The sequence below is a fragment of the Myotis daubentonii genome, chromosome 17 (genome assembly GCF_963259705.1).
Source record: "Myotis daubentonii chromosome 17, mMyoDau2.1, whole genome shotgun sequence".
Classification (NCBI taxonomy): domain Eukaryota; kingdom Metazoa; phylum Chordata; class Mammalia; order Chiroptera; family Vespertilionidae; genus Myotis; species Myotis daubentonii.
The window spans coordinates 47,891,461-47,916,588 of NC_081856.1; the positions used below are offsets into that span (position 1 = coordinate 47,891,461).

At 40.9% G+C, this 25,128-nt stretch overlaps 1 long non-coding RNA gene across 5 annotated transcripts; it reads left to right on the forward strand.

Moving 5' to 3' along the window:
• The first annotated feature begins 56 nt into the window (after window positions 1-56).
• LOC132219746 (uncharacterized) lies at window positions 57-23,444 on the forward strand. Of its 5 annotated transcripts, none has more exons than XR_009449590.1 (4): window positions 57-1,696; window positions 2,800-3,000; window positions 6,345-6,452; window positions 18,859-23,444. It is a non-coding gene; the product is annotated as an uncharacterized LOC132219746 (long non-coding RNA). The 5 variants fall into 5 exon arrangements; XR_009449591.1 differs by having other exon boundaries at window positions 2,803-3,000; XR_009449589.1 differs by lacking the exons at window positions 57-1,696; window positions 2,800-3,000; window positions 6,345-6,452 and adding exons at window positions 7,727-7,817; window positions 12,265-12,365.
• Window positions 23,445-25,128: the final 1,684 nt, after the last annotated feature.

Consider the following 25,128-nt stretch of genomic DNA (forward strand, 5'->3'; position numbering starts at 1 on the left):
GAGGCAGCGTGGGGAAGCTCTCCTCCTGTTTGCTCTTGATCATGTCAATGTGCCAAGTGGGGCTGCCTGCAGCATGGACAGACTTGGCTCAGACATTGTTTTGCACTTGCCCTCTGTCAGGTCACAGCAATGATTGCTGCTTTCCATAGGGAAGGGGGTAGTAGCCACATATCCTCTCAGCGTTAGATACAATCACACATTCTGCTGGGCTCCATGTGGGGCACCCCAGGCAGGCTGCAGGCCAGCGGGGGGATTGGGCATGCCCACAAACACATGATGCAAGACAGAGCCACAGGATCACAGAAAATGGTGAAGAACATGAAACACGGAAGTCTTTGTGGGAAGGGACATGTACTGTAGAACTTGATGGACCATGAGTTAAGAATTCCAGTGGGGATGATACAAGAAACGGCCATCATGGGTATAGGGAAATTGCATGGCTTTATCACACATCAATGTTACTTATTGATACAAAAGCTAATGTTCCAATTTTACTAATTTCCTTATATAAACTATTCTGCCATTTTATAGACTTAGTTTACCTGTGGATCAAATATGGCTCCTCTTTACAATTGCTCTTTCAGTTTATTTGGTGGCTCAGTTTCACCAAGCTTAAATTAATACTGGTAATGCAGCATTACTATAAAATTACCCATGTCAGCTAGTTCAAATTTATTCAAAACATTTCTTTCAGTATGCCATTACACATCTACTCCACCTGGTATGGCTCCTTTATGTTGCCAGTGTTATTTACTTCTGCCTTTTATTTTCTTAATTAGTTTAGCAGGAGTTCCCCCCTCCCCACCCTCCCTATTAAATTCTTTTTAAGAACTAGTTAGTCCTTTCTTTTGTTTCTTGAGTGTATGTTTCATTATTTTCTGTCTTGATTTTATTCTTCCTTTTACTTACTTTAGAGTTATTCTTACCGTTATTTGTTTTAAAATAATCTGTAACTGCCATTATGACATCTCTTAAACATTTGTATTATTTAGGCATGCTTTTCTTTTTCAAAATGTATAAATGTTTGAACTATCTTTTCATTGATAATTAACAAATTAATTAATTGTTCTGTGTTGTTAAGAGAGAATATTTAATTTTGATTCATTCTTTGAAATAGTTTTTTTAAATGGATGTTAGTACACTTAAACCAGGGAAAAGCCCCTAGACTAAAAATCTACCTCTTTAAGAAAGAGACTGGTCACTCTAGTCTGGTAATTAATAGAGTTTATTAAGGAAAGCTTACATCTGAGGCATGTCTTGGGCAGCTACAAGATGAAATGGATCCCCACACCGCTTGGCAGGCACCAGAGAATTATACTGTGTAAAGGGTCATTGGGGTGGTAGTCATGGGTATGCGTACGTGAATGCTATCAGGTATGGAAAGTACTTTACGTGCTTGCCCAGGTCAGGACAATAACCTATTCCAGGAACCAGCACACAGCAGGAGGCAAAGAGTGGTTTTGATTTCTGTCAGGATGACCATCAAGGATGATCAGACAATCTCTAAGGGGTTTGCAGAAAGCAACCTCATTCTGTCCCGGGTTCAGCTCCTGGGACAGACAATGGTCACATCCTCCTCAATGGCTTTCTGTATATCTTCTACTATAATAAAAGCATAATATGCTCATTAGACTGGATGTCCTTCCAGACGTCCTTCCGAACGAAGCCGGGGCTGCGAGGGAAGCCCGGGTCCCAGGTGCCAGAGGGAAGCCGGTGCCGGCAGCCGGGGGAAGGAAGGCCTACTCTTCCACGAATTTTATGCATTGGGCCTCTAGTTTGAGAATAATAAATATTCTTTTATTTATTACATACAATCATTATGTGGGTCCATTAGATCTTATTACTTAATTTTGTTAAATAATGTTACTGCTTAATCCACCAGTTTCTAGTGTGATTGTATCATCTAATTCTATTAATTTTTATCTTATATTTGAAGCTATGTGTGTACAAATAATGATTGTAATACCTTCTCTGTACGTTTTTATCAGCATTAACACTTTTGCCCTAGATTCTAATAGATTTAATATTAATATTGGTGCACAAGTTTTTTTTTTAAAGCACTGACATGGTATACAATTTTGCATCTCTTTATTTATAATTCACTGTATTATTTCATTTTAGAAATTACTTATAAGTACCCTTATCTGTATTATATTTCCTAATGTTACTTGCAAACACACACTTTTTAAAAATATGGGTTTAATCCATTAGCATTTACTGGAATTAATCATATATTTGAATTTTTTCTATCATCTTATTTTGTGGTTTCAATGTAACCACATTTCTTTTTATGTAGACCTTTCTCCTCCCTTCTAGAAATAATATATTGTATTTTCTTCTTTTAGTTTTTTTATTCTTTGGGTATTTTTATTACCATAGATACTCAACTTTAAGTCTTTTAATAAATCTATTCTGCAGTTGTACTGGATTTGCCTAAGTATAGAATTTGCTTTATTAATCCTGTATTATACTCAGAATGTACATTTCACCCACAGGTTCATCTTCCTTTTCACTTTGGAGAATTCTCAGTTATTTTTCCTTCAAATGTTGCTCTTACACAGTATTAATTAGATCTTCCTACACTAATTCATTACAAACACACATTTATATCAGTTGGTACAAACAGTGAATGTGCTTACACATTGGCAGATTAGTTGAAGAGGTTAATGTTTACCTGATTGTTTTCTGATTTATGTTTTCTATTCAATATCTAACTGTTAGAATCGGTTACAACCACATCTTTAGTTTCTTTTGTCCTAGAATTGAGTTATGCTAACATTTCTGTTTGATTATAACAAGAAGAGAGTGAATGCTCAGCTGTGATGACATACTTCAAGCCATCATGGGAGATGGAGCTATCTATCATTCACGTGTCTCATCAGACAAGTTGCAAGATGCTCCCAAAGGACACCTCATTACCTGTATGCACGGAGCTTCAAGAGAGAACATTAGACTGAAGGCCTGAGTACTCAGTAAAACCAACTGCAACTTTTATGGCAGGTGATCTCTTTATCACAGATAAGATACTGTTACTCTTTTTAATTTTACCGACATTGAATGAAATAGTAAATACATATCAGGTTGCTGTTTTGTAGAGCATGGAAATTCATGGCAAGAAAAATGGTTAAGCTCGAGATAATTCATTATGACCTTGTATTGTCATAGACAATTTGCCGATGGAGCAGTATAAGAAGATGAATTTCTTACTGTCCTGGAAGGCTTAAACTGTCTAGATCTAATTTCAATCTATAGTTATAAATACAAGATGTCAGGTATTTGTTTTTTTTTTTTTTTGACATCCAGTTTAAGATTTATTAGTTTGTTTGGGCTGTTCTTTTTTTTTTTTTTTTTAATTAAATCTTTATTGTTCAGATTATTACATTTGTTCCTTTTTTTTTCCCCCCATAACTCCCCTCCTCCCAGTTCCCGCCCCACCCTCCGCCCTCACTCCCCACCCACTGTCCTCATCCATAGGTGCACGATTTTTGTCCAGTCTCTTCCCACATCTCCCACACCCCTTTCCCCCCCAAGAATAGTCAGTCCATTCCCTTTCTATGTCCCTGATTCTATTATAATCAACAGTTCATTCTGTTCATCAGATTATTTATTCACTTGATTCTTAGATTCACTTGTTGATAGATGCATATTTGTTGTTCATAATTTGTATCTTTACCTTTTTCTTCCTCTTCCTCTTCTTAAAGGATACCTTTCAGCATTTCATATAATCCTGGTTTGGTGGTGATGAACTCCTTTAGCTTTTCCTTATCTGTGAAGCTCTTTATCTGACCTTCAATTCTGAATGATAGCTTTGCTGGATAAAGTAATCTTGGTTGTAGGTTCTTGGTATTCATCACTTTGAATATTTCTTGCCACTCCCTTCTGGCCTGCAAAGTTTCTGTTGAGAAATCAGCTGACAGTCGTATGGGTATTCCCTTGTAGGTAACTGAGTTTCTTTCTCTTGCTGTTTTTAAGATTCTCTCTTTATCTTTTGCTCTTGGCATTTTAATTATGATGTGTCTTGGTGTGGTCCTCTTTGGATTCCTTTTGTTTGGGGTTCTCTGCGCTTCTTGGACCTGTAAGTCCATTTCTTTCACCAGGTGGGGGAAGTTTTCTGTCATTATTTCTTCAAATAGGTTTTCAATATCTTGCTCTCTCTCATCTTCTGGCACCCCTATAATTCTGATGTTGGTACGCTTGAAGCTGTCCCAGAGGCTCCTTACACTATCCTCGCATTTTTGGATTCTTTTTTCATTTTGCTTTTCCGGTTGGATGTTTTTTGCTTCCTCGCATTTCAGATCATTGACTTGATTCTTGCGCTCCTCTGGTCTGCTGTCGGGCGTCTGTATAATATTCGTTATTTCAGTCTGTGTGTGCTTAATTTCTAGTTGGTTCCCCAATATAAGATCGAGGGTCTTATTAGTTTTCGTGTAGATCTCATTAAGTTTATCAGCAGCTTCTAAACAGTTCTTGAGAGACCTTAAAAGTGTGGTTCTGAACTCTATTTCTTCCATTGACAATTTTGTCCTGTTTCTTTGTCTCCGCATTTTGTTATGCTTCCTTGGTGCACCCCCTAGTGGTCTTTGTTCGCAGTCTTATAGATAAATCTTGATTGTTGTAGCTAATTCCAGGGAGGGTTTGACCTCCAGGCCAAGTGGCTATGAGAATCAGCTGTGTCAGCAGTGAGAGAACTTCTGTCCTCTAGGGAGGTGCTAATCTAGCCTTTGCCTGAGGCTATCCAGCAAATGCCTTTGCCTGAGGCTATCCGGCAAATGCCTCTGTGCAGGGCTTGGGCAGGGCGGGTCCCACAGGATCAACAGGGTGGGCCGGAGAGAGCAGTTATGGCGGCTCTCAGTCCTGTCCCCAGGGGCTCTGCCTCTCTGAGTCCCAGCACCCGCTGCAAAGCTGGGAGAGAAAGCTGCACTCGCTCTGACCGAAGCCAGACAGTCCCACTTCTCCGGTTTGAGTCTGGGTCCCTAAAGACCCGCCCGGATCTGGTTCTCAGAGTCTGCGACTCCCTCCCGATTGAAAACGCCAACCGCGCCCTCCGCCGCCAGCCCGCTCCGCGCACTCCGCACCTCAGAATTTGACTTCAGCACTGCGCCTCCTCTGAGTGTCCGTATGCGTTTCTCTTTCCTCCTAGTTGTAGGACTTCCACTCAGCCAGCGTTCCTGTGGTTCTGGGTGAAGTCCCTTCCGTTTTTTGGTTTCACTTTTGAAGTAGTTTTTCAAAGCAGCAAACTCCGGCGTTAACCTATGCCGCCATCTTGGTTCTCCTCCAAGATGTCAGGTATTTGAAATATGTAGTAATATCCAGACCAGTAAAAGTATCATGTTAAGTATCGATTGGTCACCTGTAGTAACTAACACTGCAAATGAACATGTGTACCAGGTGCTTTTAAAGGCATGGCAGTCTGCATTAAACCACTTTCATTTAATAATTGTTTTAGGTAAAATTACCAATGAATATCTCTGTGCCTCTACATCCAATATATAACATGGGAATAATAATATCTTACTTTATTTGGGATCCAATCCAGTCCCAAAATATATAATTCAATTGCTTGTTTAAGTTTTAAATTTCTTTGGGTTACAAATACGCTATTAGTCAATTGTCGTGGTTGTATACAACAGAAACCAATTCCCTCTAGAAGGAGAGAGAAGAGTGGACAGACAATTCATAAAATCAGTAGGAAACATAGCTCGATCTGAAAAGCAAAATCATCCAATGAGACCCCAAGAGCCTATGTGCGGTTGTCTGTTCAGTCACTTGAGTGGTGATTGGGGGGAGGTGCAGTCAAACTGAGCTTCCCTGTGGCACAAGGAGCTGAAATTGCCACAACCTCACATTCCAGGAGCTGGGCTACTGGCTTCCCGGGACAATTCCTCTAAAAAGTGGGTACCCCAAATATAGTCTGCCTTTAAAAACAAACCAGCTTCTTATTGATTTTAGAGAGGTGGGGGGGGGGCAGGTGGTGGGGGGGAAAGAAACGTCTGTGCTGCTTCTTGCACACCCCCCACCGGGGATTAAGCCTGTAATCCAGGCATGTGCTCTGACCAGGAATTGAACCAGAGACCACTCGGTGCATGGGTGAGGCTCAACCAACTGAGCCACCCCAGCCAGGGCTACCTCGCCTTCTAACATGCAGTCTGTTTAGTCCTCCACTGCGAAAGTTGTATCTCCCTATCAGGAGGGAGAATCGTAAGAATGAAGTATTACAGCACATTTGCCAGAAAAGCCTGCCCTGTGTGCCTCCTGGGGGGATAATGGGAATCTGGGGTTTAGAGTGTCTTCTCTTGTTGAACTCTGGCTCATAAGCTTTCCCAATAAATCCTGTGTTTCAACAGATACTATGAAGTACTGTGCTTGCCATCCTGAAAGCTGCTGCACTTCTGGGGAGCTACCCAAAAGGAACCAGAGTTAGAATACGGCAGGAACCAAGTACACTCGAGCAGGTAGGCACCTACTCAGGACACACCCAGGGAGAATATGAGGAAGATGCTGCTGTCAGCTATGACCGATCCTCCAGTCCAGAGCTCCCAGTGAAACCGATCTCTTCGGCTAACCCTCGGTCAGCTTATATGTAGCCACATAGTTAGAGGGCACTTCCTTGTAGCAACTATTGCTAATTGTTCTTCAGGATCAATTCTTTCCTTTTCTTTTGAATTCGGTGAGCAGATTCCATTCAACCAGAGACTACATGTCTCAGCCTCCCTTCTAGCTAGGGATTGGTGAGGGCCAGTGAAATGTGTGAAGTATGTGGTTCATCTTTAAGGTCATGTATATTTAAAGACCAATCCACTTGCCTGAACTTCCTGCCAGAGGTAAGTGGTCAAAGCTCATGGGTGGGACAGCTGTTCTTACATAAGAATGAAATAAAGTTCTCTTTTGAGACATTGTGTTCTAGTCTGGTTACACAGCCTAGCCTGCACTCTGACCATGAAAATCACTCTGACTTCCATAATGAGGGGTGCAAATTGCGGGATCCCCCAAAGAAAATGGATCCCCAGATGCTGGATTGCTAGGAGCAAAAGCTGATGTCACCGTCATGTTCCAGTGTCCTGATTTCTGACATGTACCTTTTGCTTTAGTGAACAGCCTAGCCATTTTCTTCAACTTGTGTCCTTAGTCACTACCACCATGTGCCCTTACTGATATTGTTTACCTGACTTGCACATCTTTCTCTTCTGCTCTCTTTCTTGATCCCTTTGAAGCAAAGATCTAAGCTCAGTGCCTTCCTCATTTCTGTATTACTCTTGAATAAAAAAATAAATGAGACAGTTGCCCACTATGCAAATAGTCAAATATTATAAAAATCAGCCCCAGTTTTTATTTTCTCTCCTCTGACCCAAATCTTCCCTCGCCAGTTTCTCCAAACATTAATCACAATATAAAACATTGTTTGATCACTAGTAACAAGCACTGGTCTTGATTCTTGCGGTTTTACCCACAGGTCACCTCCACACCATCTGGAAAGCCATCATGAAGGGGAGTAACAACTTTGGTAGCCAAATCTATAAGAACAGTAACAATGCTAATTTATAGACTGGGGAGAAGACGGGTTCCCTCCCTGTGCAAAGACCATTTCTCAGAAGGTTCTCCTTTCAGGAGTCTCTCAGTTGCCATTTTTTAAGTTACTGTTAATGTTTTCCTACTTTTGGCAAAGCATCTATATTAGCATAGTAACTGGCGGAACTCCTCATGAAGTTGACATCCTACATTTTCTAGGTCCTGCAGGGCAGAGTCTGGAGAGCTTGTGAGGAACCCCCAACAATTATTTCACCAAATAAATTTTCTTCCTTAAATGCTGAGATATTTAGGTAAGCAAACACACTGAAAGTAATAAAGATGCTAGAGCCAAAATGATTTCACTACAAATTTCTCTTGGTTTTATGATTTTAGACATAGGTAAGTATTCATAATTATCAACGATAGTCTTTCTGGCCTGTTAATCTTACGCCTGCTGAGTTAGATACTTACTTTTGACAATGATCAGTGACCATTTGGAGACCTGTGAAAACGTTTGGAAACATGGATGCATTTTGTCCTTCATGTCTTCCATAGTACCTGTAAAAGCAAAGAAAAATTCATGGGATTATTTTCATTTTAAAAATTTCAGATTGCTTTTAAATGTCAGGTCAAACTCCCAAACATTTTTCTTTCCCTTAATCTAATCAGATCCATTTCCCCATAAATCCTCAGTCTAAATATGAAATGGTTGCTTATTTTGATATTCCTCAAGATCTTATTCTGAAATTCATAGTGTATCTGATCATCTGATTGCAGGTGTCTTGGCTCTCTGTTATCTAGGAAACAGATACATTTTCATAGTTGTTAGGTTTCTCTCTGGAGGTGGGGGGAGAAGGGCAAATAGAAAAAGAGTGAGGGAAGAATTGAGACAGATTGAACTGCGATGAGCTTGCCTCAGCGGATTATATAAAGAGCTCTGAAAATAAAATGGTCCTCTGAGTTGTCTGAAAGGAGGCAAGGGATCAGGCCATTGTCACTTAAATCAACTACTTCCCCTTCTGACAGATTTCTTAGACGTCAGCTACAACCTTTTAAGAGTGAACATTCCTCATAGTCAGGGATGAGCACCTTTGTTCATAGACGTCAGCTACAACCTTCTAAGAGTGAACATTCCTCATAGTCAGGGATGAGCACCTTTGTTCATAGACGTCAGCTACAACCTTTTAAGAGTCAACATTCCTCATAGTCAGGGATGAGCACCTTTGTTCATAGACGTCAGCTACAACCTTCTAAGAGTGAACATTCCTCATAGTCAGGGATGAGCACCTTTGTTCATAGACGTCAGCTACAACCTTTTAAGAGTCAACATTCCTCATAGTCAGGGATGAGCACCTTTGTTCTTAGACGTCAGCTACAACCTTTTAAGAGTCAACATTCCTCATAGTCAGGGATGAGCACCTTTGTTCATAGACGTCAGCTACAACCTTCTAAGAGTGAACATTCCTCATAGTCAGGGATGAGCACCTTTGTTCATAGACGTCAGCTACAACCTTTTAAAAGTGAACATTCCTCATAGTCAGGGATGAGCACCTTTGTCCAAAGGGGAATCTTGGCAGCACAGTCAGGTCCCCACAGCCCATCCCTTGCAATTACTAAAATCAAATGCTTTGAATAGTAAGTCCATCCTGTTTTGGGAAACTTCTGTGGAGACTCAAGTAAGTTTCTTTTCATGGAAAACTTACAAGAAGAAAGTGCGAGAGATGAAGTGTAATTCCTGCCACTGCAGCTGGACTTGTGTCACATCAGATAGCCACCCTCTCCACCCTTGGCTGTGCGTCTTCTCTTTCCCTTACCCTTGGCTCACACCACTGCTGGCCCAGTGCTTTATCGGAAGGACTGACCTGAATCTTCATCTTGATTATTTTTGAGCCTGTGATCATTATGCCCTTCTTACACTTGAGGGTGTTTGTGTGGGAAAGGCACATTCTCAGGAAGGCCTATGTTTATCTCTGCACCTTGGCTGGCTCCTGGGAACTGAGCTCCTGGAGTGTTCTGTCCCATCAGAGTGTTTTTGCATCCCAGAGTTCTGGAGTCGATCTGTCCCAGCTGTCTAGATGGTTTATCCTGACAATGTGCTTGATGGTGATCTGGAGCGGATCAGACGAGTGTTCTGGAGTAAGATGATTTGTGAGGTTAAGATTTCTTTAAGGCTCTCTGTTACAGAAATTAACCCATTGTCTTTTTTCTGGCCCCTTCTGTTATGAAGAGAGGAAAAAAACTTTCTAAGTTAGGTAATTTTTTTTTTATTTTTTTTTTAGATATCCCGTTGTAAACAATGTGCTAAGTGTAAAAAATGAAGCTAAGGGAGATAAAATTCTTCAATCTTTGTTTTTGGTATTCTGAATGCATTTAAGCAGTAATTAAAACACAGTTTTGTTTAAATGCACATTTAATATGCTCAGTAAGATTGATGAAATACCTTCAGAAGCTGATCTTTTACCTTTTGGTTTCCAAGATGACATAGGCATTGATTAACGTGGGAATCTTTCACTGTTCTCATCTCTCACATATTCCAGATGAGGATGCCGAGCAACCAAAGAATGTCTGAACACAGAATGTGAACAATAGATCATAGAATCGCAAATTTTAATATCTTATGTCATTTAATTATAAATTGTCAGTCTTTTTAATAAGACTGTTTATTTCACAGAATTAGAACTAGATGTAATCCAGATTTCTGAATTGAAAATTGGATATCAGAGGTCCCAAGTTATACATGAGTTTGAGTTAATCACACAAACCACTACAGATTTCTTTTTGTTCAATTTTTTAAACTATTTTTTATTTCAGAGAGGAAGGGAGAGGGAAAGAGAGAAACATCAATGATGAGAGAGAATCATTGATTGGCTGCCTCCTGCATGCCCCCTGCTGGGGATCAAGCCTGCAACCTAGGCATGTGCCCTTGACCAGAATCGAACTTAGGGCCCTTCAGTCCGCAGGCTGACGCTCTACCCACTGAACCAAACCAGCTAGGGCTACAGATTTCCTTGTATTTATTTTCCACATGCATACTTTTCACTTGCATCTGTCGGTAATAACATTCAGGGGCCATCCATTTAGGTCCGGATTTTGTCTAAATGTGCCAAGGTAAGTAAGATGTCATGTATCTCCTTGATGTCTTGATTTTATATTATGCAAACAGGGCCTTTAAAATGTAAGCACTCTCCAAAATATTATATATAGGAATCTTTACATTCTTGTGTGCACTTGAAAAACATGGCACATCATACCACTTGTTATCAATGTAATCCAATTAATGGTTTCTTTTTACTTTAAAATTAATCTCTTGTTGTACATTAGGCATCTGTGTAAGATCATGAACCATTTGCAGCCTTTTCAACAAATCCCCAGGGAATAAGTCTACTGGAGCTGGGTTACCGGAGTATATAATAATAGCAGAGGATGTGAAGGGCTTTCTCCAGCGAACTTCATTAAAACTAACTCCCCTTGCCCTAACCGGTCTGGCTCAGTGGATAGAGCGTCGGCCTGCGGACTGAAGGGTCCCAGGTTCGATTCCGGTCAAGGGCATGTGCCTTGGTTGCAGGCACATCCCCAGTGGGTGGTGTGCAGGAGGCAGCTGATTGATGTTTCTCTCTCATCGATGTTTCTAACTCTCTATCCTTCTCCCTTCCTCTCTGTAAAAAAATCAATAAAATATATTAAAAAAAAAAAACAAAAAAACTAACTCCCCTTGATCATTAAAATATAGTTCGCCTTTGTATCAGCTTTTTCTGGCGAATGTAGACCTTTTGTGAAGTGTCCTACACTATGATATATTTTATTTCAGATTTTATTTAGAATTGCTAACAAAATTAGCAGTGCTTATGCTATTAGCACATACTATGACTGTAAATTCACTGATATTATTTTATGAGATATAGCCTGTAGTGGGTTTAAAGTAAATATAACAGAATCCACTCTTTCATATCTAATGAGAATACTCTAAAGAGTTTGTTTTAACTTTTAGTTAATTAAATTTTCCATACAAGACATGAAGTGTTTATTTTATTTCAATGAATATTTATGAAAGTTTATTGTTCAAAATTCAAAAGCCTTCATTAAGATTCATGAAATATAAATATTTCATCAAAAACTGAGATCATAAAATGAAATACTTTATAATTCTTTCTAGCGCTACATACCGTAAAGAATGTCCATGAATTAAAACCACGCATAAATGTTGGTAAACATTAGTATTTTTTCCTTCAAAACATATATTACAAATGCTTACTTAGAATCAACAATACTTTAAATATCACCTGTCATTTTGGGGAGCCGTATTAATTTCCTGGTAATTTACACATATGAAAAAATCCTTCAAAAAGTTGAAGGCACTCTTGTTGGTTTGGCTCATTGGATAGAGCATTGGCCTGCGGACTGAAGGGTCCCAGGTTTGATTCTGGTCAAAGGCACATGCCCGCATTGCAGACTTGATCCCCAGGGGGGCATGCAGGAGGCAGCCGATCAATGAGTCTCTGTCATCATTTATGTTTTTATCTCTCTCTCTGAAATCAATAAAAATATATTTTTTAAAAAGTTGAGGGAAAAATACAAAGTTCTAATATCAAGTTTATAGTTAATCATTACCATATCCTGAAACAATATTGGGGAACTAATTTTATTATCTAAAAATCAAAGATCCATGCATCATCAGCTGACAGACTAAGTTAGATGAAAACAAATGTTTCAACATGTATTGACATAATAGTTATTTATAGAGTGGTGACTATGTTTCAGGTGCTATGCTGCTATTTTTATTACCAAGAATCATGTGGACTCTAATGAAGAATACTAAAGTTTCACTGAGTGTAATATCTCTATGTACATAGAATGGAAAGGTAAGGATTGAAATCATAAGTTCATTTTCAAATGTTGTTTATCATTCAAGAGTATTAGTTTTTTATAGATGTTGTTCTATAAGTATGGTGAAAACCAATATTCTATCTCTAAATTCTCAGTTCTATTGAATAGTTGGGTTGCTTACACACAGATAGTAGTGAACCTCAATCAATTCATTCATTCAAAGAGGGTTTTTTGAATGTGTACTATATACCCAGGCCTATATTATAGTGGACTCTAGTGAGCAAATACATTAATAATGTAATTTCCAGTAGGGAAACACGCTACAAATAGAATAAAGATAACTAAGAAGGAGGTTTAGGGCTGGGAATCTAAATTAGATATGGTCATAAAAACAGCTTCTCTGAGAAGGGTCCATTTGGGCAGTCTGGAATGAAGGAGCAAACTTAACATTATATCAGTGTGAGAAAAATTCCAGACAAGAGCAGCAAGTATGAATGCTCTGAGGTAGGCCAAAGCTTGACTACAGAGAAAAAAAAAAGCCATTTGTGGATTCTCTCAACCAGGTGAATGAGATGGAGAAAGGGAAGGGGTGATAGGAAGTACAGCCAGAGAAGTGAGTGGAGGTCAGTTTATATGTGCACTTGTAGGTCTTGTAAGAGCTTTGATGTTTTATTTTGAGCATAATGAGGACCTATTTATCGATATTTTATTTATAGATAGGCTATTTATACTTTCAATGGAAGCATGAAATATCTGATTTTCATGTTTGAAAAATGTTTGTAGCTGTTCAATACAATAAAGAGTAAAATTAGCAAAGTAGAAGCAAGTTGATAAGTTAGGAGGTAATTGCAAATCTCTTAGAGAAAGACAATAGGAGCTTGGAAAAGAAGGATAGTGAAAAATTTCATATTTAAAAGGAAGAACTGATAAAATATGCTTATTAGCATTGGGAGAAGATTTAAAAAACAAGAATGACTGCAAGGCTTTCCATCTGAGCAGCTGCTAACGTCATTGACTAAAATGGACCAGACTGACAACAAAATGAGTTTGGTATCTTGTGTGTTAGGAGTTCCTAGTTTGGAAAATTTTGAAATGTCTATCTAGATGTGTAGGTAGCCTTATGGGTAGGAGTTAGCAATGTTCCCTAAGGTGGAATACGTGTTCTCCAAAATCCAGATATATAACCCACCAAACATTGGCCTTCTGGCTTTGTCCTCTGGGCGTGTAATGACAGCAGCTCCGAGTGGCTCCTGCCCAGGTTCTTCCTAAGAACTTTCCTGTCTGGCAGGCCCTGGGATCTTCGCTGGATTTACTACCCAGGCCTAGGTGGTCGTGCGCATTACCTCTGCATTCCAACCAGTGCCAGCCTGCTTTTAGGCTTCCAGTGGCCTCATAGTGTCATCAGTGTCCACATTCCTTCGGACTAAATTAGGACAATAGGCCAGTGAGTTCAGATAACCTTTGGCCGAGCAGTAAATCTAAATGGGAATCCTTTCCATGTGAAGGAAAACTACGGTCAGCTCTTTTCTGAGATGGAGATAGAGAAGAAAGCATCGGCCAGGTCGGTCCCTGAGTGCCAGCCCCCTTTCGCCTGCTGTATTTTCTGTAGGATTGAGACCATTTCCAGAACTGCTGAGACTATGGGCAGCCTGTCTAAGAACTTTTGTTGTGTAGCTGTTATTGCTTTAACATCAAATTCTGCAATATTTCTTTCTTAATTCTTTATTGTTGAAAGTATTACATATGTCTCCTTTTTTCTCCCATTGATCTCTCCCAGCCCACTCTCACCCCCCCCCACCCCCACCCAGTACAGGCTCTTAACTCTCTACTGTCTGTGCCCGTTGGTTATGCTTATAAGCATGCATACAAGTCAAATTCTGCAATATTTTAATGAATTAAGGAGATGTTCTGGATTGTAGCCTCATTTGTACTTACTCCTAACCAGGGAAATAGAAACCTGCCCAACAAAATGGATTAATCCTAAGTCATGAAAGCCTCCTGGTAGGTACTTTCTACCTCAACAATGTAAACTCAGGGCAGCTGACCAATGAGGCGTTCCCTTGTGTTTGTGAACAGTTGGTGGCTCAGTTAGATAGCCTAGCCATCTAGGCATTTATAAATTCAAGGAAAATGGTAACCACCACAGACAAAGATAAATCCTATCTGACGCAAACCACTTCTGCTAAGGCGGCACTGTTAATGTTTTCATCTGCAGGGATTGCTGTATTTGCCCACTCAAGCAAGGGGCCTGTTAGATTTTCTCCTATCCTGAAATAAGTTGTTCTAAATTTTAGAGTTTACCCCCTTTAACAATGGCCTAGGACCGTGGTCGGCAAACTGCGGCTTGTGAGCCACATGTGGCTCTTTGGCCCCTTGAGTGTGGCTCTTCCACAAAATACCACGTGCGGGCGCACGTACAGTGCAATTGAAACTTCATGGCCTATGCGCAGAAGTCGTTTTCGGCCTGGGCGAGTCTATTTTGAAGAAGTACTGTTGATATTTGGCTCTGTTGACTAATGAGTTTGCCGACCACTGGCCTAGGAGATTTGGTTGGTGGTATTATATTTCCAGGCCAATCCAAGAGTAACAGAAATTTTTTGAAAAAGAGGATTCATGTTGAGTTCAAGTGTGAAGTCTTGACGTGGCGTCCCGGGAAGAAGCAGTCTGTCTTGGTGCTGGTGACTTTCTTCCTAGTCCATTTAATTTGAACAGAACCAGATGGCAGACGGAGCCTTTTTTCATCGTGAGATGTATATCCCAGGTTCAGGTTACTGGTTTGGCTGCCATCTGGGGACTGAGTAGGACCTGGAGAGTCCCTTCCAAGGAGATTCAAGGACATTCTTTGTTCCTAATGATTCCAAATCAGAAGAGTGGGAGAAAATTGGACACGTTCATTAGCAGAATTAAAGTCAGGTATTTGAGGAAACTAGCATTGAGGCTATAGTACACATTCAAATTCAATAAAACCTCGAAGAGAATGAACATGATTAGAATTTGTTATATTAAAAGGTGCAAACATGATTTTCCTCTCTATAATTACCCCACATTGTATCAAAGATAATCACAGTAAAACTAATGTGTTTGCATTAAACTTGGCCTGATTATTTACATAAGTGTAGCGAGAATAGTGTTTGACCCCGCAAACTATTTTTAAGACTGCTTTGCTGGAACTTTTTGTAAGGAATCTCAGATGGCACTCTTGGGTGTCTCTGGGGTCAGGAAACCAGGTGGTTTCCATCAGTCCCTTAAAGCTGTCTGAGTCTATGCGTCTCTCTCTCAAATATCACATTTCTGTCCGAACCATAGTAATAGCCAAGGTTTCCAAATGTGCCCTGTTACAAGGAGAACCATCATCTCCAAGTATTTGATCTCAGTAAACCTACAGGGTGTTCTGATCATAAATTTCTAACTGGGCAGGTCATGGTAGGTAGTCACCATCCGAGGCCTATAACTTTTTGGTAATAAAACCCAGGGTCCTTATAACTTTTGATTAAGTTTAGTTTTAAATTCTAGCTGATCCTGGCTGAGCTTGGTGAGTCGTGACTGGGCTCACTTATGCTTTTGTGGTCAGCTGAGTTAGGTGACAGCTCTGCTGATCTTGGGTGAGCTTCGGTATCACATGCTAGAGTGTGGACTGGTCCAAGAAGACTTTGGCTGTGACAACTCAGCTCTGCCCAATCTCTCAGCCTCCAGCAGGCTAAGTCAGGCTTGCTTCCATGGAGCTGGTAGGATTTCATGTTCAAGAAAACCCCATCATGCAAGATAAGTAGAGATACTCACGGGCTTTTTAAGCCTCTCCTTGTGGCATGTTTGCTAACATCCTAATGGCCAAAGCAAAATACACTCTTCGTCCAAAGTCAGAGGTGGGGAAGGGACTTCAAGTTACAGGATAAGGGCATGAAGAAGGAGAACCCATTAAGCGGGCCCATCAATGCAATACTGGCTTATCGTTTTCCAAACTCTCCTTCTGACTGTGTACACCCTACCTAATTTAATCACTGATGGAAATGACATCATTGTCAACGACAACACCAATGACTACAACAAATAGACTTCATGGACCACCAACCACTGTGCTTAGCCTATAAATAACTTCTTTTTTTTAAACAGTTCCTTATTGTTGAAAGTATTGCATATGTCTCATTTTTTCCCCATTAGCCTCTCCTCACCCACTCCTGTTCCCCAGCACAGACCCTCACCCACCCCGCTTTGTCTGTGACCATTGGTTATGCTTATATGCATGCATCCAGGTCCTTTGATCACTTACCCCCTCTCCCCACCCCTCCTTACCCCCCTCCCCTACCCTCCCTTGCTTTCCCTGTGAGGTTTGATGGTCCCGTCGATGCTTCTATGACTTTGGATCTATTTTTGTTCATCAGTTTATGTTGTTCATTATATTTCACAAATGAATGAGATCATGTGATATTTTTCTTTCTCCGACTGGCTTATTTCCTTTAGCACAATGCTCTCCAGATCCATCCATGCTGTTGCAAATGGTAAGAGTTCTTCCTTTTTACAGCAACATAGTATTCCACTGTGTAGATGTACCACAATTTTCTAATCCACTCATCTCCTGGTGGGCACTTAGGCTGTTTTTAAATCTTAGCTATGGTGAATTGTGCTGCTATAAACATAGGGGTGCATATATTCCTTCTGATTGATGTTTCTGACTTCTTGGGACACATTTCTAGAAGTGGGATTACTGTGTCAAATGGGAGTTCTGTTTTTAATTTTTTGAGGAAACTCCATACTGGTTTCCACAGTGACTGCACAGTCTGCATTCCCACCAGCAGTGTACGAGGGTTCCCTTTTCTCCACATCCTCACCAGCACTTGTTGTGTGTTGATTTGTTGATGATAGCCATTCTGACAGGTGTGAGATGGTACCTCATTGTCATTTTGATTTGCATCTCTCGGATAATTAGTAACTTTGAGCATTTTCATATGTCTCTTGTCCTTCTGTATGTCCACCCACAAAAAGTATATTTAGGTCTCTTGCCCATTTTTTGATTGGATTGTTTATCTTCTTTTTGTTAAATTGTATGAGTTCCCTATAAATTTTGGAGATTAAACCCTTATGGGATGTAACATTGGCAAATATGTTCTCCTATACAGTGGGCTCTCTTGTTGTTTTGTTGATGGTTTCTTTTGCTGTGCAGAAGCTTTTTATTTTGATGTAGTCCCATTTGTTTATTTTCTCCTTAGTTTCCATTGTCCTAGGAGATGTATCCGTAAACATATTGCTATGAGATATGTCTGATATTTCGCTGCCTATGGATTCTTCTAAGATTTTTATGATTTCCCATCTTACGTTTTAAGTCTTTCATCCATTTTGAGTTTATTTTTGTGTATAGTGTAAGTTGGTGGTCTAGTTTCATTTTTTTTTTTTTGCATATACCTGTCCAATTTTCCCAACACCATTTATTGAAGAGACTGTCTTGACTCCATTGTATGAGCATACAATGCCTCCTTTGTCAAATATTAATTGAGCATAATGGCTTGGGTCAATTTCTGGGTTAATAAATATTCTTATTTAATTCATGGAACAACCATATAAAGTAGATGCTATTATTATTTCAAGCCAGGTCTTTTAACTCCAAACCCTGTAAGCTTAAGCGTGAGGCCAGTCTTCCTGTAAAAGCAGGTTTGAATTTATGTCTCCGATAGGAACACCTATCATGATGATGGCCTTTTGTTGTACGTTGTTCTCGTCTCCCTGTAAAAACTTTTTGGTGAAAGTTTATGTACCACATCCCTCCTTATATTACAAATTATTTGAATGGCCAAAGAGTGTGTGAATATACAAGCATGTATAAAATTTAAAGGTGCAATGAAAAATATAACTCAAGGGTCATTTCTCAATAAGGCTCACAAATCATTTTGTGCCAAGAACTTAGGCCATTGGAATCTCTCTTGCTCCTCTCACATTATTGCTCAGAAACAGCAATAGTGCCATCGTGTGGACATTCTGAGAACAGCACCTTGGGAAGGGATTAGTCTCAAGAGTGCCCTCGTGTGGACACTAGGGTTCTGAGGACAGCACCCTAGTAAGGGATCATCAAATTAGTGTCTGTTTCCTTTGTGAAGACTACAGAGATGGCTAATTAATAAATAACATGTTTTTGTCCTGCCCGGATGGCTCAGTTGGTTGGAATGTAGTCCTACACCAAAAAGGTTACAGGTTCGATTCCTGGTCAGAGCACATACCCAGGTTGTGGGTTCAATCCTCAGTTGGGGCAACTGGTAGATGTCACTCTCTCTCTCTCTCCCTTCCTCTCTCTCTAAAAATCAGACACATACCCTTGGTGAGGATTAAAATAAGTAAATAAATAAATAAAAATGATTTTTAATATGTCGAAATTGAGGATGCATTCTGACGTATTTCCCACTGCTTTCAGAGGAAGTCTCCTGGAAAGAGACACACCTACTGGTAATTCAGGATAAAAATAACACAGCTACATTTCTGGGAAGGAGCATAAGAATTCAGAGGAAAAACTATTCAAAAAGAAAATTGGTTTTCTTTCTCTAGAGCCATCCCGGGCTTCCTGGATGCCGGTGTCAGCTCCTTTGCGATAAGGAAGGCTGAGGAAGATGCTGTTATGGTTTAACGTACGTCAAGGGCCAGAATTGGTTTATAAAGGGCAGAGTGGAAACACTTAAAGAGAAGATCATGGGCGAGCGTGAAGCTATCACCTAGCTTTGATGCTGTGCTTGTGGATGATTCAACTCTGGGTGATAGGGGTGAACAGCTCTGCACCTCCCAGGCCAGAACACTGGAAATGCTCATCCCTTAGCAATGTCCTTAGCATTGGAAAATCCAAGCAGCGAAGAAAGTGCTCCTCAACCGCGGGCCTGCAGCACCATTGTGAGGTGCAGGTTGTGCAAATGGGCAGGCAACCTGTGACACTGAGTCAGAGTTAGTTACAGAGAGCATACACGTGTGCATCCTTCATTATACACGAATGCATCATTCTCTAGTTACGCATGCAGTTCTGTTCTCAGACATATTACGAGCCATGAATGTGGTATAAAGTTTCCATTCATCCATCTGTTCACAGAAGATATTGAACCAGATAACGTGATAAACTCAAGATACAAACATGGAAAAGAATATGGTCCCTGTCTTCTAGGAATTTACAGGCAAAGGAGAAGAGACAGAGCAGGAAACTGGTTCTGACTATACTGAAAACCATCTTGAAGGAGGTTTGAAGCATGGCCTTTTGCTCTGTCTAGTTCTGAGTCAGCTGAGAGTCACAGGGGAGAAACACACAGCAACAGGTGGGTGCTATTTGTGATAAAAACTGTATTGAAGGGCCCAGCCGGCTTGGCTCAGTGGTTGAGTGTCAGCCTATGAACCAGGAGGTCACAGTTCAATTCCCAGTCAGGACACATGCCGGGTTGTGGGCTAGATCCCCCGTGTGGGGTGTGCAGGAGGCAGCTGATCAATGATTCTGTCTCATCATTGATGTTTCTATCTCTGAAATCAATAAAAATATATTTTAAAAAAACAACAAAAAACTGATTGAAGGATGTGGTACCAGATGTGTCACCCAGAGGTCTCACTAAGAGCTCTTCAGGCCAGAGCTGAACTTACCCACCCACATTGGCGAAGCTTCCCCCATAGAAAGAAGCTCTTACCCCCTGGTGGAGAACAGGCCAGAATGCAAGTATCCTGCCGACTGTCCAGCTTCCGGGGTAGAAGAACAGGGAGGGAGAGAACAAACGAGGACGTCATGACACATTTCCTCAGCCCCTCCTCCCAAACCCAGGAATCCGATACCTCACTCTTCCTTCCATGAGATGAAGTGAGTGAGGAACTGAGAGGGAGAAGCCAGCTGTCTTTCCTTCCCACTGGTGTCTTCATAGGAAGAACGGAGCCAGATACAGATGAAGGTTCTTCTCTAAAACTGTGGGCTAACCCACAAAGAAAGCCTAACCTAAACTGGACTGGAGGGTCAAAGAAAGTTTCTCCATTCCCACAGCTCGAGGAGGAGCTGTGTAGGTGAGAAAACGGGGTGTTACCGGGTTGCAGGAAAGACAGCCATTAAGAATGATTCACAAAGACATCGTGTCTGAAAGGAACTTTGGCGAAGGGATTAAGAAGTACTAATTGGTAGTTACAACATAGTCATGGGGATGTAAAATACAGCATAGGGAATATAGTCAATAATATTGTAATAACTGTGTATGGTGCAGGTGGAGATTGGAAATACCAAGGAGAACCCTTTGTATAGTATGACTGTCTAACCACTATGCTATACACCTGAAAACCAACACAAAATAATTGAAAGTAGCCTGGCTGGCGTGGCTCAGTGGTTGGGCATCAACCTATGAACCAGGAGGTCACAGTTCCAATCCGGATCAGGGCACATGCCCTGGTTGTGGGCTCGATCCCCAGTGTGGGGGCATGAAAGTGAACTGTAACTGAAAAAAGAAATGCAAAAAATAAAAAATAAAACGGACCTTGACAATTATAGGAAGTTGCAATAAGTCGAGTGACTTAGTAAGCTCATTCAAGACAGAATAAAAAGGTTAGCTGCCATACGGTGACAGGGAGGCCCATGTTCAAGGAGAATGAGCTGCCGGCGGCTTCAGCAGGTCTGTGGAGAATGTGTAGGAGTGCAGGGGATGGAAGAAGAGCTATGGGACCAAGTATGGAAGCATCTAGGATGCCAGGATATTAAGATGAGAGGTGAGCCCATATCCTTTTCCCGATGGCAGGACCCCAGAGAGGTAATGAGGGCCTGTCACTTGATGTCTGGGGAATAGTAGGTATTTAATAATTAGTATGAAAAATGAATGTTCCTTTCTACTCTTTAGCACATCCACATGGTAATCAGGGGTCTTTGCAAAAGAGTGAAAGGGCTGACATTTGGTTTGGGGTCATCGTCTCACTCCCATCTTCACTCCCATCTCTCAGAATCTTTTTCTGGGTCTTTTCCAACCAACTTTAAAATGGAAGGAAGGATCAGAATCTCATCTAGACTAATAGATGGCAGATAAAGATGTCCTGTCATGTCTCTTGTAGACATTGGTTCCTTAAATGATTCCAGGCCTTGGCCTGGGATGTCATTCCTGCAGTGGGTGGGCCCCCTGGGGACAGCTGAAAGACTTCAAATTGGACATCAGTGGCATGGGTTGATGTCCAGTGTCCTGCTTAGATGAGTGTCCCTGCTTCAGTAAGCATTGCCTGTATGCAGAAATTTTCATGGGGGACACAGACAATACTCTCTTAATTGCCAAAAAGGCAAAGAAAATCTAGTCTTAGGGTTTTAAATTTCCACCCTAAATGAGCTTTTTAAGTTTTATTTCCTTTAAGTCCGGTTCCATTGCTTCTTCCTTGTGAATGAAATATCACACAGGCACGGGTTCCTGAAGGTTATCTATAGCTTTGCCTAAAATGGTTATAATTAGAGAAATGAGATAGTGCTAACTGCAGAGCCTGAATAACATTATGCAAAATGAAGGCACTTTAGAAGAATAAAGAAACGATGACAATGCAAATCAGAGCCCGTGAAGGTCAGGCGTTTTGCATAAAGTGCCTTGCAATCTAATTCATGTGAACTTAGCCCGAGGAGAGAAAAGTGACTTATGAAAGCACAATGCTTTTTCAAAGAGCATTACTGCGGAGCCCTGGGCCTGCTTACAAGTCCCACTGGCAGCTGCAGGGATTGGGCCGGGCGAGGAGCTGGGGGGAGGCATAGCGAGGCTGAAATGACAGGACCTTTGTTGGGAAATAAAATATTTCCACCCCTGATTGCACTCAAGCTGGCTTTCTTAACCCTTAGATGGTTGAACTGAGTGGCTTTTGCTCAGGGAACAAACAGGACTAGGTGGTTGTTTACAGTTATTTGCAGGCTACCATGTTGATTATCTCGGCCATTTGAAGCAGATGGTTTTAATTTATTCTTCTTGTAATTGAGGGTATTGAGGCTCAGGTAGTTAAAGGCATTAGCTAATGGGCTCCTACGCACAATTGTGGGAGCTGACATGCCAACTCTGCTGGACTCTGAGGTCCAAAGTTAGCCCACTGTGTCACACTGCCTGGAAGGTCACTGTTGACTGTGCCCTGGGAACATGTCGTCCTTGCCTGTAGAGTGAGGTCTTACCCTTGGTAGGACGATCCTTTAACTTGACTTCATCACACTCGGAGTAGATGGGGGCCACATTTTCTAGGGGTAGGTGGCTGCTTGGCCCCTCCGGTCCAAGCTGCTATATGTGTGCCCTGTTGTGCACGGCTATTACTGCACAGGTGGCTTCTATCAAGTTTTAGGGAGTAAAGGGTATGAGTCATGCCAACATTGTGTATTTTTATAAAACCACCTTGTATTCGGTGTAACACGCTGCCCATTCTCGCTGAATAGTCAAAAGAGATGACACCTACTCATTGATCGTGAGCTCCTGTTTCATATAACTAAGGATATGCAATGAAAGGGAGGCAGCATGACCCCATGCAGCTCGCCTTGCCATGGCTGTCACCCGGAAGCCCTGGGAAGTCGTCAGGGCTCAGAGCTGATGGCGGCATTCTCTCCCCAGGTTGAGCCCTGCCATGTTGAGGAAGCAGTTTCCAGAATGTGGGCTATGGGGGAAAGTGTATACGACATTACACTCCTGGGAAAGACTACCTTTACCAACCTGGGTTGGGGTTTAAGGGTCCGTTTGCAAACTTTAGGTTCTGCTGGGTGATAAGCTGAACTGAGTATCAAGGTCATATTCTCCTCATGGGGAGAATAAGAGTGAACGTCTAGGTGTCTTTCCAAAAATAATATACCTGCAACCACCTTTCCAGCAATTCAGAAAGCTGCGTTCCTCTCATTCTACCCCTCCCCTCCACCCCTACTCTGCTTTTATTATTTTTTTACTAAGTGATTTGAGCATTGAGTTTGGCCCAAGAACACAAATCTATTCTCCCACTCACACTAAGCTGTTAATGACGGGGGAAGAATGGGGGCAGGAGCTATTGGGGGATTTGACAGGGAAAAGGCAGTCCACGGAGAGCGGTGTTCACTTGTTACTCCTCACATTTTTTGATAGTTGGAATTTCTTGCAATGAGTAAAAAGCATTTATGTATTAGTTACCTGTGTGCACTTTTTACATAAAAAAAAAAAAAAGTTCTTGTTTTCTTCATTATAGCGTCTATCCATATTGGTTGAGATTTGGCTGGTCAAACAGAGTATCAAGAGATGATGTTTCATAGTTCTTCCTCTAATTCTAACAGAATAACTTTATTTCCTTTTTAAAATGTTTAGTATGTAACTTTTACATACATGAAAGTAGACAGAATATTATAATGAATATTCATGTTTGCTGTATTTGTTTTATCCTTTACTTTTTTTTTTTTTGGCTTAGTATTTTAAGGTAGTTTATATTTTACAGGAAATTACAGATGTCTTGACATTTTACTACCAAATATTCCAGAATGCATCTCTAAAAAGCGAGACTATTATCTAACATAACAATAATAGAATTATCTTACCCACCCAAAATAATTGTAATTTTCTAGTGCCGTGTATGCCCAGTCCAAACTCAGATGTCCTCAACTGCCCCAGACATTCTTTCATAGCTAATTTGCTCAGACCATACACAGCAACACTGCACTGGCGTCTCTGTGGCTTTTTGAAAGGCATCTGAAGGGCATCGGACTCAGGAGGCTGCCTGACCCTCGGCCTTGCTTCCCTTGGGTGACGGCTGTGCCTGACAGAGGCCAAGGCCCTCTCAGCATTCTTGCTAAATGACCAAGACCAGAACAGAAACAATCCTGTGATTCCTCATTGACGTGAGTTTGGGGTAGGGGACCAGTATGGAAATCACATGCAAATCTAAGCAGACTTTACTTAACTTCCCACAAAGGCCTCAATGAGAAGTGACAAGCATGGGGATTAGGACATCTCTCAGAAAAGAGAATATGTTCTTAAATGTGTTGGATCGAGGCTTGGTGGCTTATCACAGTTTTAACTCTATTTTCCCTCTCCACAAAACGATTTTAGCCACTTACCCAAAGCTTTTTGCTTAAATGTTAAAACTGACATTATTTGTGTTGAGCAGCAAATCTCCTTAGCCAATCAGTGTGTATGCTGCCCCTCGATTGTCCCAGAAGTCCCAAGTTCAAATCCTAATTCTGCCAATAATTCCATGTGAGTGTTAAAAATAATCATAGCCTGGCCGGTGTTGCTCAGTGGTTGAGCGTCCACCTATGAACCAGAAGGTCACGGTTCAGTTCCCAGGCAGGACACATGCATGGATTTTGGGTTCAATCCACAGAGTGGTACGTGCAGCAGGCAGCTGATCAATGATTCTCTCTCATCATGGATGTTTATATCTCTCTTCCTCTCCCTTGCTCTCTGAAATCAATAAAAATGTATTGAAAAAAATAATCATACATACTTGCTGAAAAATGGCTGGGTTTGCCCAGATAGTCTTTGAAATGTTTTCTGGTTCTGAAGTCCAAGTAGCCATGAAAAAATCTGACATTGTTGATTCCAAATCTCTTTCTCTGGCATTTGGTAGGGATTGAGGTCATACATATTCCTTTAGTGCACACTGCTAGGTGAAAAAAATCCCATTAATTCGAGTAGCTGTCTTTTTATATTGTGATTTTATTGCTCATTTTCTTTTTTTGTATATAAGAGAGATTATCAGTAGGGCATTTTAATTACTTCATCCAAATTGGAGTTTTGCTTCCTCTAATGAATCTGAAACAAATTAACACATTCAAAAAGTGTCTTATGGATGCCCTGTGATTACTTGATATTGGTTAAGATATCAGAAAAACCAAATGCCTTCAAAGATGGAAGGGAC